This window comes from Balaenoptera borealis (genome assembly GCF_965194805.1).
Source record: "Balaenoptera borealis genome assembly, chromosome: 13".
In the NCBI taxonomy this organism is placed as follows: Eukaryota; Metazoa; Chordata; class Mammalia; order Artiodactyla; family Balaenopteridae; genus Balaenoptera; species Balaenoptera borealis.
The window spans coordinates 56,211,047-56,230,165 of NC_138870.1; the positions used below are offsets into that span (position 1 = coordinate 56,211,047).

The following is a 19,119-nucleotide window of genomic DNA, read 5'->3' on the forward strand; positions in this document are numbered from 1 at the left end:
AACAGACATACAGACTTGTGGTTGCCAAGGGTGGGGGAGGTGCGGGAGTAAATTGGGATTAGCAGATGCAAACTATTATACATAGAAAGAATAAACAACAAGGTCCTACTGTACAGCACAGGGAACTATATTCAGTATCCTGTGATAAACCACAGTGGAAAAGAATATGAAAAAGAATATGAAAAATACATATGAAAATATGTACAACTGAACCACTTTGCTGTACAGCAGAAATTAACACAACATTGTAAATCAACTATACTTAAATGAAAGAAAGAAAGAAAGAAAAGATAAACACTGGTTTTGAAGAATCATCACCAGCCTGGGCTCAATAGTGGTAATAGCCAGTACTTACTGTGCTGTAGTATGTCATGGTACACTCCTGTTAAGTCATTAAATTCTTATAACAATCCTAAGAGATTGGTATTATTATTGCCATCCCTGTTTAACCAGTGAGGAATGGTCTATGGACTACAGAAGGATACTATTAGAAATAAGGAGATCTTTTCTTTACCTCTAAATTTTAACCACTTTTCTCACTGTACAAATAGCAAATTCTGGGATCGTAAGTGCTTTTAATTTGATCTATGATATCTATCTCAAAAATTGTGGGAGTCAAGTAATCAATAATGCTGGCTCCAGTAATGATAAGAGAAATCCTTCTGGGCTATCTAATTCTTTGGGGTTGGTCTGTTTGTTTTTAACAATATTGGTAAGGTTATAAATACTCTTGAACAGGTGTTTTCCTTTTGATTCATTCAGTTTATTATCTCTAGAAACGTAGTTCCTGACCTTTATTTTCTTCACAACACATTTGACAGATGAGGTTCACATATGACATATTCCCAAAACCTGACCTTTTTTTTTCTTTTTTAATTTTTGGCTGTGTTGGATCTTTGTTGCTGCACGTGGGCTTTCTCTAGTTGCGGCGAGCAGGGGCTACTCTTCATTGCGGTGCACGGGCTTCTCATTGCAGTGGCTTCTCGTGTTGCAGAGCATGGGCTCTAGGCGCATGGGCTTCAGCTGTTGCGGCACGCGGGCTCAGTAGCTGTGGCTCGTGGGCTCTAGAGCGCAGGCTCAGTAGTTGTGGCGCACGGACTTAGTTGCTCCGCGCGGCATGTGGGATCTTCCCAGAGCAGGGCTCGAACCCGTGTCCCCTGCATTGGCAGGCAGATTTTTAACCACTGTGCCACCAGGGAATTCCCCCAACCTATTCTTGGCAAAACCAAATTTGAAAAAATAAACAGAATATGACAGAATTTTTGCTATGGTATTTATGAAAGTATTTTATAGGCATATGGGTCAAGAAACTGCAATTTAAAAGACCTCAAAATTTTGTCATTTTATGTGGGAAAAATGAAAACATATAGTTACTATTAGTTCAAATAATTGTTTTAAAATGTGAGTCTCTTTCCCCAAAGCTATTCTACTGGTAAAATTAATTAAGCAAAAGAGATGCATTATTGAAGAACAAGCATAAGAATATATTATATATTTTGTTGTTTTGAATTACATAGAATTTATAGATTTTTTTAATTGTAATGAATATGAATCATGTTACTGCAAATATTACTTGCATCATCTTTTCTGCTGTTTTGCTAATAACCATGATATAGACATTAATATAACTGGCAATTATCAAAACTTTTACTGGCACATCAGCAGTAATCACAGAGGATTGGCAACTCATGGTGTGTTGGTTTCAATTCTAACCCTTTCTCTTCCACTTAAGAAAGAATATCATAAACCAATGAGCAGTATCACAGGGATAAATTAGAATCTACTTTAGACTAAATTAAAAAGGAAATCATTAGAAAATCTTGGAATGTGTTAATGCATCACTGATCAGAATTGAGCAATTAGTATATCATGTCACAGTGTGTAAGAAATGCCGACATTAAAAACTGCCCTTGAGAAGCAGCCACATAGCACAGGGAGATCAGCTCGGTGCTTTGTGACCACCTAGAGGGGTGGGATAGGGAGGGTGGGAGGGAGACGCAAGAGGGAGGGGATATGGGGATATATGTATACATAGAGCTGATTCACTCTGTTATATAGCAGAAACTAACACACCATGGTAAAGCAATTATACTCCAATAAAGATGTTAAAAAAATAAAATAGTAACTAGAGAAGAATTTATTGCTTTAAAAAATGTTTATAAGGAAAGAATAAAGGCTGAAAATTAATGAGCCAAGCATCTACATTTTGAATTTAGAAAAGAAGACAGAATGAGGCAAAGTAAAGTGAGAAGGACTGTGTGTGTGCATATGCGTGTGTAAATCATAAAAAGATTCATGAGAATGATAAGTACCAAATTAATGGTTTTGGTTACCTGTGTGTAGAAGAGATGAAAAATGTTTTGGCAAGGGATATACAGTTTCACCCGTACTGGTTATGTTTTCTTTAAGATGGGTAGTGCATATGTATGCACTCGTATTAGTCTATTCTTTTTATATATCTGAAATGTTTTATAATAACATTTTAAAAATGTACCTAACAATCTCCCTGACTACTAACTCACTCATTACTAATTTACCTTCAGCAAATCCTTTTTGAATTTTAAAATGTCATTTATCCAAATTAGTATTCTCAGTATTTTCTCCTTGTTATCATTGACTTTCAAAGGGCATCGATTTTGTTAACACCAAATCTAGAAAATGTATGAGAGGAAATGTTATAATTTTAAGAAATAAAAAACCAGTTCAAGGTCTTAAAGTTACCTTATTCTTTTAGTCTTTTGACCTATTTGTTTTTTCTCTATTGTATCCGCCCTGGATCACTTCTTCTGTTCTTTAACAATAAAAAATAAAATAAAATGTAGCTTTTAAAGGGAATGGTTTGTAATAAGTGTAAAGACAAACCAAGCACAAGTAAGTGCATATAACTGGCATTGAATGATTGTAATAAGTGGCTATATAAAATTTAAAAAATAAATAAATAAATAAATACTACCCTTGGGAGAGGGCTGACCAGTCCAAGTTTTCCTTGATGAGAAGTTTGGTGGGTCACAGAGCACATAAAGATCGTGACGCTAAGACCTGGAAACCAAAGAACCTGCATGCACCTTGGCTCGAGAAAAACAAATACGAAGACACTGCAGGCAGGTCCCATCAGAAAGCTGAATTAAAATCAGATTAAATCTGAGAAAGAAAACAAGCTTTCCTATCTTATGAGACATAAACCATGCCTCTGGATGGCCCAGTTTCTATCTCCCAATTTACCTGATCTTAAAGGAAATTCATTTCCTAATATCCAGGCCCTCTACAGGCGAATGACATGAAGTCCCACAGCGACCTCAGCAGACCAGAACCTTGCTTTTGAGATGCCCTTCCTGACATGTTCCAAGTAAAGGGTCTTAACCATTGAAAGGCATAAACATCCCAGAGAAATTCACTAACTGAGAAAAAAATGCTGTGATTTTCTTTTTGGCAAAATCTTACTTATTTGGCAAACGCTTTCTAACTGGAGTAACACCACGAGAGTCAGACTAGCTTAATTGCCTGTGCGTCCTGGGGAAGGAGTTCTAGTAAGAAAGTGTATGGGTTTCCCAGACAAAGCCATCTGGAGATGGAAGAGGGGGTTGTCTAGACAAGGAGACAGCTAGCTTTAGAAAAGGAAAAAGAGTACATTGTGACCAAGGAGAGCGAGACAGAAAGTGGGTGAGATCACACAGAGCCCGCGTTCTCAGCAGGCATCAGATGCGGGTGGGCATCAAACAGGACGGCAGCCTGGACACAGTGTTCGTCTTCAATCACTGTGCGTGCCAAACAGGCCGGTTCCGGAGATGGTACAGATCTCCCAACTGTGAAGCTTCTCCGTGTGGGGCTTTCAGTGAATGAGAAAGATATTAAACAGGCTGAATTAGGGTGGGACCCACGTCTTGTATGCTGGGTAATGAGCGAGCCAGGCCGCAAGCCTGACGTTTCCTCAGGACTGTTTCCTGCTGCTCAATAAACAAAAGCAATGAGCTAAGAGTGTGGGCCAGACATTGCGCTAGGCACCGGGGACGAGGCGAAGAATCTAACCCACTCCAGCTTCAGGTGGTCCTGCACCTATTAACACTCAATCAAAACTGGACGCAAAGTGAGAAGAAGGGTTCGGAACACTCTTCCCACAGGAGCCCTTTGCGAGGAACTGATTATGCCAGAAGGCACCTGGCGAGCCTTGAGGGGGCAAGGCTGGGTGGTTAGGGACCTACTGAGCTTTGGCTGGACACCATGGCACGCCCGGCGTGTGCATGCATGTGTGTGCGTGCCCAGCGCAGGGCAGTGTGGCCCCTCTCAGCCCTAAGTATGCCCACCCCTGCCCTACCTATTAAACGATGCTGTAAGAAAGCCTAGTAAAAAAGGAAAATGGTAAATGAAATGATCTTTTAAATTCACAATTAAAAGACAAGGTGTCCTACGTGATATTTTAGGTTGTGACCCCTACGAATGACAGGGGAATGTCTATACAGCTGCCTTCTCAGGCTGGAGTCCACAGCGAGGGGGCTCTCAGGGGCTGGGACATGCCTATTTGGAGAATGTGCGAGAGCATTCCGTGTGTTAATGCTCCCCTCCACCCACAGACAGTTTAGGCCTAATCAGGTTGAGGCATGTAGAGCTCAACTCCCCTGGGAGGTCCTGGCTGTGTACAGACAGCAGTCTCAGCGCTTTGCCTTCCAGCCACCTGCTTCGGAAGCCGCCCCTGTACTACAAAGGACCTTTCGTGTTCAAAAAAATCCCACCTTCAAACAAAAAGTATTAGAAGCATTATGTTTTTTAAAAGGCAAAATGCACATACTTCAAAACCTCAGATTCCAACAAGTTTCTTAGGTGATTAAAAAAAAAAAAGAGTATTTAAATCTTTATTTTTTTCTTTTTGCAAAAATGTTAAGAGAGCCACCATCAGAAAAAAACAGTCAAGAAAATCTAGGAACTGAAGGTTTGCGTAAAGGAAAAAATCTTAACATTAAATAATTATAGTTTCTTCTATTATGCCCTTTGGCCTAGGATCAAAAGGCTTTTACTTTACCTGGAGGTCTGATATTCTAAAGAGATCATTTATATTTCCTTCGCTGTGTTAAAATTAACTTTGTTCAGCACAGGGTAGATATCACATAGCACTAGGAATATATCTTTATAAAACACATCAGAATGGATTTTTGTTTGTTTGTTAAAGCTAGAAAGTATTTTTCACTTACAAATGTTCCAAGTTTCAAGATCTATTTTCAAGTGATATGAAACATGTCTAGAGGATTTACAAAATTTGATATGGAGAGCGTTTTCTGAAAGTCTACCATAATCTTCAAATTGCATCCCATGTATTTAAAGAATACTTTCAAGTTCTTCATCTCTTGTTTTACTTATGCTTATTTTTAAGCTTTCTATACTTTATCAGCATAGCCCTAATTTAAGACACAGTCACATGTTGCCATTCTGATCAATAACAAAAAAACAACAAAGGTCAGTAATCAATAATATCTATGCTTTCCTAATACATGATTTCAAATACAGTACCTCCTGCAAAGCAAAGAGTTTTCCAATATTGTGAAGGCACTTTCCTTAATCTAGGAATGAACTGTTGATTAACAGGAGAACCAGAAAGGAAAAAAATCTTGTTAAATAGGATCTATTCTTAATTGTTTATGGTAAAACTATGCCATGATGCCTATCAAGCATAAATCAGGGTTTATAAGTGTATATTTTCATGATAATATAACTAAAGTATGACAGTAATCGATAAATGGAAAGTAAAGACATGATTTCCTTTATCACATGCCAAGTGTACGGCTTCACTTTAATCATTATTTATCCAACACCTAAAATCTGTCAGAGGGGAAATTTACTGCATTAATTTCAATCACTAGACATTTTAAAGAATGTTCTGAACCACATTTAATACACTGTTTCAATTTCCCCTGTTTTCTCAGAATAATTCTTTTTAAATCAGACATTCTAGGAAACATTAAACTGGACAAATTAAGTCGTTTTATATAATGTTCCCTCTGGTGTTGTAATTTTCAAAATAATTACTCATCTCTCTCTTTATATCTCTGAATTAAAACAACTTAGTTCAACTGCATTAGTCAGGGTTCTCCAGAGAAACAAAACGACTAGGATGTGGAAAGACAGATAGACACCTATATAGAGAGAAAAAAATTTATTGTAAGGAATTGGCTAACACAATTATACAGGCTGATCAGTCACGAGACCTGCAGGGTGAGTCATCAAGCTGCAGACCTAGGAGAGCTGCTGGTGTAGTTCCAGGCTGAGTCCGAAGGCCTGAGAGCCAGGAGAACCAAGGGTACAGCTCCAGTCCAAAGGCCAGTAGGCTCAAAATGCAGGAAGAGCCAAAGTTTCCACCCCTCAGTTCCAGTCTGAGTCTGAAGTCAGGAAAAAAAAACCCTATGTTCCACTCCAAGGGCAGACAAGCAGGATGAATTCTCTCTTACTCATACTCAGGGGACGATCAGCCTTTTTTTCTGTTCAGGCCCTCCGTTGACTTGATGGGGCCTACCCACAGGAGGGAGGACAATCTGCTTCACTCAGTCTACCGATTTAAATGTTAATCTCAGCCAGAACACCCTCACAGAGCCATGCAGACTCGTGCTTGCCCAGATATCTGGGCACCCTGGTGACTCACACAAATGGACACATAAGATTAACCACCAAACCAACAGATGACATTCCCACATGTACTTCCTTTTATTCTGTACCTTTCCCTAATTCTCCCAAATTTCAGAGTTTTAGAGGATTAAAATGTTTCCAAACAACAGTTATTCTAAATTATTCAGAAAAACCTTATCAGCACCAATAAGTTTTCTTCTCAAGCAGAAAAATGATCCTTTCTTTCTCATATTTATAAAGTTCCATATTATTTATGTTAGCTCTCACAATAAAGCAGTGATATCCTCAAGATAAACTAAAAGAAAATGGTAAGCCTAAATTTAAATACCAATCTCCATTTGGAAACTTGTCTCCAAACTCCCAGGATATCATCATTAATGCTACAAGGTAAAGACATTTTATAAAAATGTAACATGAAGAGTAAGAATACATGAATAAATTAACACAAATGTCACAGAACCTTATCATTTAAGTTTTCTTTAGAGCCTTGTAATAACCTTAAAGTGTATATGAAAAAATAATCCACACATATTGAACATACTTCACAAATAGTTCATAAATGGGTGAGGCCAGATGGTCATCTGAGCTTCAGGCTCACAAGCGGCTGGACCTCTGTCATCACCATGACTCATGATCTGACTTTTTACAGTTTCAGAAAAGCAGTTTTGTTTGGTTCCCCCATGCTGTAATGGGTATAATGGAATGGAGTCACAGGAATCTAATGAGAAAGAAACCTATTTAAATCTAAAATCATCAATTATTTAAATGTAAGATTTTGTTTGACCCCAAAACTAGGGACGTATCTATATGGAACACATCCTTCCTGGGGGTTGGGGGAGGGGGAGGGTATTCACTTGGAAGCAAAGTTAGCAACTGGCAGCTGGCTTGGTGAGAACAGAAAAAGCACAGATTATGATACTCCTTAGGGAAGCTGAGCCATGGAGCCCTATGAACAACCCTTCTCTACCCTGGGGATATTTTTGTGGAAAGAGCAGGATGACTCATTAATAATCAGAACACCTGCCCTCTAGGCAGTGCTGGAGAAAAATTGCAAATTCTTTCTCTGCATCTCCCTTTGCTTTTCTAGACTACACAGGAACTTGTTTGCACTTATCATTATCTCATTCTCCTTTATTTATCTTACGTAATAGATTGCTGGCTGTCTCCTAATGATATGAAGGGAGGCACCTCAATGACACCAGTGAAATGAAGAAAGAATTTGGTTTGGGGCTTGATTCTGTCCCCCAGAGGACTATCTCAATTCTCCATTCCAATGAGAGGGATAAGGAAGTGAAGTAAGCCAGAAAAATGTGTCACCATGTATAATGTTGACATACCTCTCCATCAAAGTAGGACAGAGGAGGCAGTAGACATTCAAATAAAGAAAAGGGCTGTGGATGTGTTAAGAAAATATTAACAGATTTTTTTTTAAGTCTTCTATACAAAAACACCTTAAGGAAATTTTTACCTTGGTAAAGCTAAAGTATTTCTGGGTGGAGATATTTATTTGTACATTGGAGGTATTACATAAAGTTATTTAAATAATGCAAATTAACCAGAAATATTAGACGAGCAAACAATTATCAATAATATAAATCCAACGGAGATATTTTATAGGTATATAAAGAAATTTTATATAAATAGGTTATTTGCTGATGCATTTAATTTTGGCAATCATAAATCAGTTTGAATCCTAAAGCCCATAAGGATTATCAATAATTGGGATGAAACAAGAAAACAATTAAGCTGCCCAAAATGCCAAATTTTGATTGACCTGGATTAAATATTAACATTTCAGTTGTCCTGCATTGTCAAGCGACGTTCTCTTCCACCCACATTAACGTAGGATGTCAGCGATTTACTTTCACCTCTCCTCATGTCCTCAGTCTCCTGCTTACCCAGCTTCATGTCTCCTGGCCCAGAACTGCCATCACTCCTTTGCATTCATCCCTGTCCCTGCTCCCTCAACAGCATGATCACTGGATTATACCCAAACCTATGCTTTCTCTCTATCTCCCGCAAGCAGCTGAATTGGCTAGAGAAAACCCCACAATCACGATGACAAGGCACATGTTACGTTCATGTCCCAAACACTCAAAAGGCGCTCAGCACCATCCGGTGACTCTCAGAGGCACCAAGAAATTTGTTCAGAGGGAAAAGTCCCATCAGGGAAATGATGGAAGAAACCCAAGGACTAAGGAGACCTACTGGTGTCTGGTTCAGAATTGTCTCTCTATCGCTGATCACTCTTAGTCAATATTTTCATGGTTCCAGGGCAAAAAAAAGTTATGCTAATTCATACATATTTCACTTACTGGTGGACATGAACAGCCTTAATCAGGCCCAGACCCCAAAAGACTTTCTTTAAAATTTCATAACCTTGGGAGAATCTCTATTCAGCTTTTTCCTCATCTTTTCTCTACTTGAGCATCACACTTCCTGGGCATTCTGATCCTATCAATTGCTTTTCACACCTTATCAGCGTCCATGAGGACTCCACTGCCCTGCTGAGAATCCCACGTATTCTGAGTGTAACAGTCTCTGCCTCCCCAACACCCCTATCCCATCACCAGATAATGGGAATGCAACAGTGCGCTCCATTCACTGGAGTAAGGCATACGAGGACTCCTCTGAATACTTTGTGGCAAACTGTAACTTGAGGCAAGGATGCTTCCTGTCACCCCCTTTCATTCGGGATGGCATAACCCAGCCTCTGAACACCGGCATCCAGAGGACAGGACATTAAGGTCACACTATGGGGAAACGAGATGCCCTGATGTTACCTTTAAAGGCAGGTGACATGTGAGCCTTCGTTTCCAAACAGGAGACATCACTTCTCACCCTGAGGGAAATAATAGATGAGTTTGGAAGCCTTTCAGCTCAGAGACCTGTTTATAACAGCAAAGAAAATGCTACAGTAGCCTCCCACCTGATATGTCATCCTGAAAGACAGACAAAATATCCAGGAAAACTGTTTTCCATAAACCCAAGATGCGTCGGCTGCCTAAAGCCCCATGCGAGATTCCACACACAATACTGAGGAAGGCGATTACTCCTGGCTCCTGGCTCTAGGCCCCTGAGTACTGACATATTGATACATAAGAACAAAAAATTCCCATGAAGATCATCTGAAGGAATCTGGGCTGCCTTCCAGCCAGGCTCCTGAGCAATTCCTTCCCATGTTCATTTCTAATTCCTACCCGAACCCACCTTCCCACCCCGCGGCCCTGTGCACTGCTATCTCCCAGGGCTGCTGAATCCTGCCACTGCGCCCACACGCTGCGGACCCCACGGGCGTCTCCCACCACTGACCATACGCCAAATTTTCCCACTTGCCTGCCACGTAAAAGAAAAGAGAATTAGAAAAAAGGACCACTGCTTCCAAGAGCAGAAGTACAGAAAATTATTAATATGAAACAAACTGTTTTTATTTCAAAAGTGTTTATTTTACTCTATCTTTTTAGAAAGGATGTAGCTGGTTTACATTTCATTTGGAAACCAACTGTTTATAAGAAGAACCAAGGACTGTGAAATTCTCTTTGGGAAAGAATGAAGAAAACCAATTAATAAATACACAGAACAATCAGCAGTAAACACTTCTTTAATATACCAGCTTCCCTTCCTCTAGAATACATCAGTAACCCTGGAACAATTTACAGAGTTCAAGGCTTGTCCTGGGGAAGAAAAAAAAAGAGGAAGCATCATTTTTTTGACCTTTTTTTACCTCTATAAAATCATGACTCCGTGGTCTCGTGTCATCTTAAAGTGAAAAACAACAGCAGCTATTTACATTCTAAACTTGTGAGAGAATTTCACAACGCACCTTTCTGATGTCTAATTTTCATCTGAAGTTTCCAAATGTTGGGTGTACAAGAGAAGGTTTGGAAACAGAAAAGTGTTGCAGAGACTGCAGTTGTTCTCAACATCCCCCTTTCTTTGTTTTCCTTTAAAAGCAGGTCCCTGTATTGTTGTAGGCAGCAATGTGCCTGAATTTAAAAAAAAAAAAAAAAAAAACTCTATAATTCCCAAACTCCTTTGTATGAAAGAGTATTTAAAGATTTAAGCAGAAGTCATTGACAGGCTTCTGGAAAATGCTATTCAAAGAGAACTGACTCAGTTGACAGCCTTCGCCTTTCCTCCTTTCTCCCGCCTGTTCTCTGGAATGTGGGCATGATGGCCAGAGCTCCAGCAGTTATCTTGTGAATAGAGGTGACCATGAAGATGGAAAGCCTGGCCTAAGAAGAGTGGAGCAGAAAGATAAAAACAGTTGAGCCACTGATGACTGTATACATATCACAGAAGCCCTTGACTACCTACCTTAAGATTTCTTTTGCATACGAGAAAAATGAACCTCTATCTTAAGTTACTAGTATCTCAGGTCTCTACTGCTGGCAACTGAAACTATCTCAATTAATACAAACAGTTATTAGAGGCTGTTTGACTTTCTTTTAAAGAAATCTGTATTGCAGCACTGTACATTATTTGGCCAACTGAGACCACCACTGGTTCATGGTCCACAGCATGGACGGACTCCTTGGAAATGCCTGACACTCTACTCAGTCTCCACCATCATCTCACCTTCCTACTGAAAAAGAGCTCTTCCAAATCTCTTCAACTTTCCACAAAACTGCTATCCTCTTTTTAAACCCACTCAACTCTCAACAGACGAACTCATCCTCCACTTCAGAAAAAAAAGCAGAAACTATCAGATAAGGGCCAGCAGAGCTCCCTCTACCAAATCCACAAACCCCCTTGTACTTCTGAGTCAGTATGGGTTAAGAGCCCAGACTCTGGGTGCAGAAAGACCAGGTTGGAATCCCATCCACTTGCTGAGAAATCTTCAGAAGATCCCTTACCCTAAGTTCCAACTCATCTATAAAATGGAAATAACTGTATCTGCACTTAATGAGCTTTTGAAAGGATTAAAGGAGATAAATTTTTAGCACACCAATGCATGGAACCTAGGAAGCACTGAAACAATGTTAGTCCGTATTGTAATTAAGTATTGTAATTCTACACCATATCTGTCACAATCACCACAGTGCAAAGAGCCTTACGTACTGGAGGCACAAAATAAACATCTGCTGAATGAACTATACATTAAAACAAATTCCATGTAAAATCTAGGGAAAATCCCTGGAAAATAAACTAAGCCCACACTGTAGGTAGAGTGATATAGATATGTTTATCTAACTCAACCAGAGTTGCACCATCAGTCCACAGAGATGATCACATTCTCTGACTTCCTTTTGTCTCTTCTAGGCAACAAACTTGGTATGGAGATGTGCTTGGCTGATTTGAACAGTGGTCCTGTATTGGACTGACTAACTGAAAGAACACTGAGAGGTATCACAAAGCAAATGATGCCTAGCTCAGAAGAGAAGCTGGATAAAAGTTAATACAGCAAGGTAAGAATTTTCTCCTTCAAAATATAAATAAATCAGATTATGAGTGATGTTATTTTAAAAGAAATGATGAGACTCTCGCTTTTCTAACAGATTTGGGGCACTTGGGAAGATAAGTAAATAAATCCACAGGACTCTACGAATTCAAGAAACCATGCCAAAAGAATTTTTAAATCACCATCTCATATACAAAGTCAGAGGTTATTTTTAATAGCTAATAAAGATCTATACGTACACAATGATGCCTACAAGTGACACAGAATGTGAGAGTACCAACGAAATGGGTTTAGGGTAGATCACCAAGCCACATGCAAAGTACCGAAACTTGTCATGCGTTTGGCCAGGAATGACATTCCAGAAAATAATTATTTTGAAAAAGGAAGCAGAAACACATTCTCACGTATGTATGACCTGTGGAAAGTAGAATGCAATATCCCTCTTACATTATACAGAAGAGTGAATAAACATACATTGAGTTTTCATTTGTCTGGGTCATTTAGAGGGGGTAAAGAATGACAGGGATACCTGTAAGATGTCCTAAAACCATATGGATTATAGTTAAACTTGCCTGAGAAAATTTCTGAACAATACAGATAAACAGCATGAAGGTAGGAATTATAAATGAATAAACTGACTAAAGGTATTAGACATTTTAATATAGGAACAATGATAATAGATATTCTAAGAGGTAAACAGACTCTTCTTAACACAGTAAACTAAAGCAGCATCTCAAAGGAATGCTTCCTTCCTCAACGTCAGCAGTCATTACCCCACCGTGTACTTCAGAAGGAGTCGCCATGGAGTTTTTGTTTAAAATTCTCAGTGTTATACAATCAATGTTACCAGTTCCTCTGACAATAACTTCAGTCTTTTACACATAATAATGTTCTTCACCACCTAAGGAGGCTGTTACTTTCATGTTTTTTTTTTCCTTATTCCAAATGGTCCATTAGTGAAATAAAGGTCTATTCAGCACTTGCAAGACTCCCGTGGCTCGAAGCTAAGCTACTGCCTAAAATCAGAGTTTTACAATAAGGCTGCTGCTCTCAATTCGCCTTTATTTCCTCACATGGTTGAAGTTCTGCAGTTCAGTTGAAAAACCTGAGTTTGAGTTCTGTCTCTCCCACTTCCCAGCACTGAAGTAGCATGCCATCACCCTGCATGTCTGATCCCATGTTTTCCATCTACAAGATGGGAGGATTTGATTAAATGGTCTTTCACGTCCTTCCCAAATACACTGTCAAGCTACTCTATATGATTTTAGACATCAATTTGCATATTTGTTTAGTAGACCCTGAGCTTATCTGCTTTCAGACATTAAGAAGGCGATTCTTTTAGGTGCGAAGTCTATGCCTGTGTGCTCCAAATAACAGACTTTTGTTTGACATTGGAATACTAAGTCAAAGCATATTTCACTAGGTTACATTTTTCCATTAGAAATATAGTTCGCCATTAAAATCACAAAGCACTAATATTATCACAAATCACACCACTAAAAGCAAAGAAAAAAAATAAATTCACGAAGGTGCAGTTAGATATGAACTATTTAATCTAATCACGATATTCTTGTAAATCTGTTTAGAAAACTCACCATTTATTCACTCATTCATTCATTCACTCATTCATTATTGAATATGTACTATGTGTTAGGTGCTGTGCTAAATTTTATATTTATAATAACTTTATATTTAGCACAGCACCTAACACATAGTACACATTCAATAAATTTTTTAAAAGTCTTCTAGGGCATAGATATCTCCTAACTTGTTACATTATGTCAAAGTCTCAGAGCTTTCCCAACATCAGAAGTCCTTCATCACATGCTAACATCCTCCAAGTGAGAAGGAACTGATTTATCTCCTCAGACTTCTTACCTCACAGAACCCTCCAACTACTCAAGCCTATAACTGAGCTCCTGTTGTACATGCCTCTATTATTCCATTATCCATTCAGAAATCATTAATGATTCTGGCTCCAATAAATGTTATTTCAATAAATACATGTGGCGTGCTCAATATGTGTCAGGCAGGGTGGCAGGTGTTAGACATACACAGTGAACAAAGCAGTGCAAAAGTCCCCACTCCCATAGACCTTATCATTGAGCAGATATTGATAAAAGGTGACTAGATCAATAAGACGTGTCCCTGTGCTCTTGGTCATTCCCATCACTATTCTGATTATTTGTTTACGTGACTACCCTGTGGGTTTCAGTTCTTAAAACACAGTAGGAACGCAGTAAATGCTTTCTAAATGAAAATGTCAGTCCCTCTCTGTTTCTGTTCACAAGAAGGACACTGCTACTGCACAGAGCGTGGTTGCCAACAACAAATTAGAACTCATTATTAAAACATCTTTAGTCATTTCTATAGACTCCTACCTTATAGGAGTGATTGCTACCTAGTACCCACCCTCTCCTACCTCCTTCCTAATGGAGCCATGATTTAGTTCAGGTCTCCCCCTCTCAGTTGAGCCCACAGTTCTCAGGGGAAGTAGGTCTTATCCCCAGATCCAAGGCTGAGTCTAGACAGTGCACTCTTACCATGACCATCTCATTCACCCTGGTGTGGATGGTTCAGAAGTAAGCACATAACTTAAGTCAACCAATCAGACCAGAGGAAAGGATTTTTAATCTGTGGCTGGAGAAGAAGCCCTTTCTTCCACTGTAATTAGGGGCAACTGCTGCTAGTGGTGGCAATTATCTTGTGACCATGGTGGAAGCCAGCTTGAGAAAAAAGGTGACATGGAGATGAGAGTAGACCTGAGATACTAGAAAAATGGAGCTGGAACTGCCCAACTTCTGGCTTCCAGTTATGTGTGATAATATAACTGTTTATTGTTTATGCCATTTTAAGTGGGGTTTTCTGTTACCCATAGTTAAAAGTGTCCTCATATAATCCTCTGGAAGCTATTGGCTGAACTCCAGATTAGGAGAGAAGAAATGTGCTTTTAGAATCCATGGATGCATTTAAATGTAAACTCTGACCAGAAGGGCAGCATATCTCCTCCAAGACCCAGCTGGAGAGTGAGGCATCCATGATTATTGTTGTAAAGTCCAAACAACATTTACCACAAATAATTTATAAGGTTCTTTTCCCTCTCTCAAAACTTGATGTTTAATACCCTTGATGCTTGGTTTTAAAGTTCTTTTGTGAATTGAAAAGGAATTCCCTTAAGTTAAAAGCAACATAAAACAGTATTCATTGGATAATTCATTCATTAACAGAGGCAAAAAGTTAACAATAAATAACTCAAAGATGAAGAACTTATAAAAGAATCATGGTCATAGAATCACAGCAGGAAAAAAACCTTACAGAGTGTCTAGATTAATGCTTTTCAAACTTTTCCATTGAAATCCATGAGGGGAATGTTTTTATGAGGATAGAAATCATGTCTGAAGTAGCTTGTCAAAAGCATGAAATATCTTTGACATTTGACTTTCTAATCTTTAAAACGCAAGGGAGTTTTGTGTTCTAACGCAGAATATTATTCACATATAATTTTTCCCAAATCTTTAGTGAAATTAATAACCCAGGAAGATGAGTAGTGTCTATATTCTGTCTGTGGGTTGTCCTCACTGACATACCACTGTGTATCCCCAGGGGCAGATGGTATGTTTATCCAACCATTACCCTCATGTCACAGATCAGAGAACTGAGGCCAAGAGAGGTTAAATAACTTGACCAAAGTTCTTAAGATATTACTAACAGAGCTGAAAAGAGAATCAAGCTCATTGTAACTTCCAAGACCAGTACTCTCTCCAAATGCTTCTTTTGATCTTTGTAAGAAAATAAGAGCAATGCAAATTAGAAGTTCAGCAACAGCTCTAACCAAATTCATGAGGCTGTGGGTCATATCCTGAACATGCCCAGCCTCAGTGCCTCTGCACTTGCTATGCCTTTTCTCTAGAAGGCTCTTTCTGACTCCCTTCATGGCTGGTTGCATCCCAGCATTCCTGTCTCAGCTCAGACATTACCACTTTACAAAAGAAGCCTTCCCTGACCATCCTATCTAAAGTGGTCCTCCCACCCCCAGTTATGCTCTACCATGTCATTCTGATTTGGTTCTTTCACAGAATATATCACAATATGAAATTATGTATGTATTTGTTCCCTTTCTGGTTCCCTTCCTCTTGAACATAAGCTCCACAAAGGATAGACCTTTTCTGCATTGCTCACACCAGAATTGGGGGTTTGCACATAGAAGAAACGAGTACCCTACTCATTGCTGTCCTATCTCTCTTTTTCCAAGCTGCCACTCTCCTGGAACACCATTCCTCCCTTATCTTTCCTGCTCAAGTATTACCCATTCTAAGGACAACTCAAATTTTACTTCTTTCAGGAAGCCTCCCCTAGATCTATTTACCCAACTAGCTTGTGAGGTCATGGAGAACTGGAAACTTGCCTTGTTCACATTTATATGCCCACACGTTTATATGCCCAGACCCTAACATAGAGAGCACCTTTGATCCCAGCCCTTCCCTCCCCTCACCTGTTTGCCTTTCTCATCTCAGTGCACTTTTTCTCTGTGTTTTAGAAGACCATTTTAAGGTTGTCCTACATGAGATTGACTATATTTTCCATTGTGTCAATTCTGTTCCTTAAACACTCCAATGCAAATTTTAATTCTGTCATTTTGTTTGGTTATTTCCCCCTTGCCTTCTTTTCCTCCTGTCATCCAGGTTCTCTTTTTTACCTCAAAGCATCATTTCCTTTGGACTTTCTGTGCTATTAGTGAGCTTCTGTTTCTTTGTAGTTGATGTAGGATGCCTATTTAAAATAGCACGCTATTTCCTGTAATAAATTATACTCAGAAATACTCTCTTCTTCTGATCCTTCAGCTTTTGCTTTTTCCCCTTAACCTGCACTGTTATTTTGTGGGCCCCAAACTTAGGGGTTCCTCTGTTTTCATCCTTACAAGGAGGGGAGTTCTATCCAGGCTCATATATTGACCAAACAGGTGATTCACAGAGCTCTTAGCCCTACTCACTGTCTGCTAGGGAGCAGGTCTAATCCTGGATGTAAAGCAAAGGGAAGATTGGTGTGCCAGATCTCCCCTGGCTCCCAGAATCTAGCCTAACTCAAAGTAGCTCTAATGGACCTAGGTGGGATCCTCTAATGGACCTAGGTGGGATCTTCTCCTGACTCTATCAAATGATGGACTTCAGAAGTACTGGAAAAACCACAACCACCAATGTGCACGGGGTGAAATATTTCCTAAGACACAATGCACTCTTCCCTCAGCCCCCTCTACACTGTGTTCTGCACTGTTGCTTTCTAAATGGATTGCCTTCAAATGGACATTGAAAGCCGAGGGAACAGAATGTACGCCTCTTCACAGGAAGTGGAGTAAAGGAAAAAAGCAAGAGGCCAAGAAATGAACCTTACAATTTGCTACAATTAAGGACTGGAGGAAGAAAGAGAAGCAGCAGTCCAAGAGCTAAATGGGAGCCGTGTCATGTCACAGATCACCGGAGGCAGAGGGAAGGCTGAAATACGGCAAAGAGGTGGCCATCAGTGTCAGGGACTGCATCAAGGGAAAAGAATGAATACTGCATGATTAGGAGGCCCCTGACATCCTTGGACTTTTCAGAAGGATAACGAAGGAGATCACTCTGGCAGGTGATTAAGCGATGAATACAAGAATGAAGAAAGGGAAACCAGGGCATGCTTGTTGAGAAGACTGACAGTGGAATTCAGGAAAGAAATAGGGAGTAGTTGTCTATTTCAATATTGTAGGAGAGACGTTAAAATCTGCAAGCACTATTTAAATCTCTAAGTAAAAGTAATTGGCATGATTGCCATTTTTTGCATTTGGGAAGACTATGTCAGGTTTATAAAACAGTAAGAGTAACCATATGTACATCCTTTTTTAAAATAAAGGGGCACAAGTGGGATGAGGGGAGAGAATTCAACCCCAGAAATTAGAAATCTGAGAATAGTGATAAAATACCAGTAAGGAAAGGTTCCATAATTTTTTGAAACTGCATCCAATAATTTCTTCCTTAACTCTGCTAAACACCATGGAATTTTTAGACCTCTCTTTTTGCTATTTTGTAATATCGCTTCATGGCCCCCAATATCAACAACAGGTTATATGCCAAATTCTGAAGGCTTCTTACAACTAAATAGAACAATGAACTTGTATGATTTGATGGCTAGACATTACCATACTCATTGAATACAAAGATTATAACAGAAGAAAAGTGAAATTCTTTTGAATGGTGTTTAAAATACACGCATTTTTATAGGTAGGGAAAAGTCATTAAATATTACTTTTCATATCTTACAGGCTGAGAGCATCAAAGATCTATTCTTTTCAACCACAATCCAGCAAGACTAAGTGATAACATAAAGGATCCTGGCTACCAGCAAATTTGGTAAAGGCAGTGGAACCCAAGAACCAGAAGCACCGTGCATCTCGGCTCTGATCTACCACCCCAAAGACAGCATCATGAAGATTCCATCCGTCTGGAGCAACAGAAGCACAAACTAGCAGACATCCACCCGTTAGTCTAACCATCTGTTAGTACTTAATTGTTGTTAATTCATTAGTCATTTGAGAAAGTTGACAAATTGGAAACTCTGATACTCTAAGAACGAATTCCTGTCCTGGGAAGGAGTCCTCAGAATCATCCACCAACTGCTCAAATTTTTTTTTTTTTTTTAATTTAAAGTCACCTACTTTATTTATTTATTTATTTTTGGCTGTGTTGGGTCTTCGTTTCTGTGCGAGGGCTTTCTCTAGTTGTGGCGAGCGGGGGCCACTCTTCATCGCGGTGCGCGGGCCTCTCACTGTCACGGCCTCTCTTGTTGTGGAGCACAGGCTCCAGTCGCGCAGGCTCAGTAGTTGTGGCTCACGGGCCTAGTTGCTCCGCGGCATGTGGGACCTTCCCAGAGCAGGGCTCGAACCCGTGTCCCCTGCATTGGCAGGCAGACTGTCAACCACTGCGCCACCAGGGAAGCCCTGCTCAAATATTTTAACTTCTAAAAAGGGATTCATTCAAGTAAGCCAGACAGAGAATGACAAATATCATATGATAATGCTTATATGTGGAATCTAAAAAAAATGATGCAAATGAAATTATATACGAAACAGAAATAGACCC

The 19,119-nt window shown here is 39.5% G+C and overlaps 1 protein-coding gene across 9 annotated transcripts in view; it reads right to left on the reverse strand.

The window, feature by feature from the left end:
- Window positions 1-19,119, reverse strand: part of GRIP1 (glutamate receptor interacting protein 1) — a 713,644-nt gene that overhangs the window by 557,668 nt on the left and 136,857 nt on the right. The gene's annotated exons all lie outside the window — the stretch shown is intronic.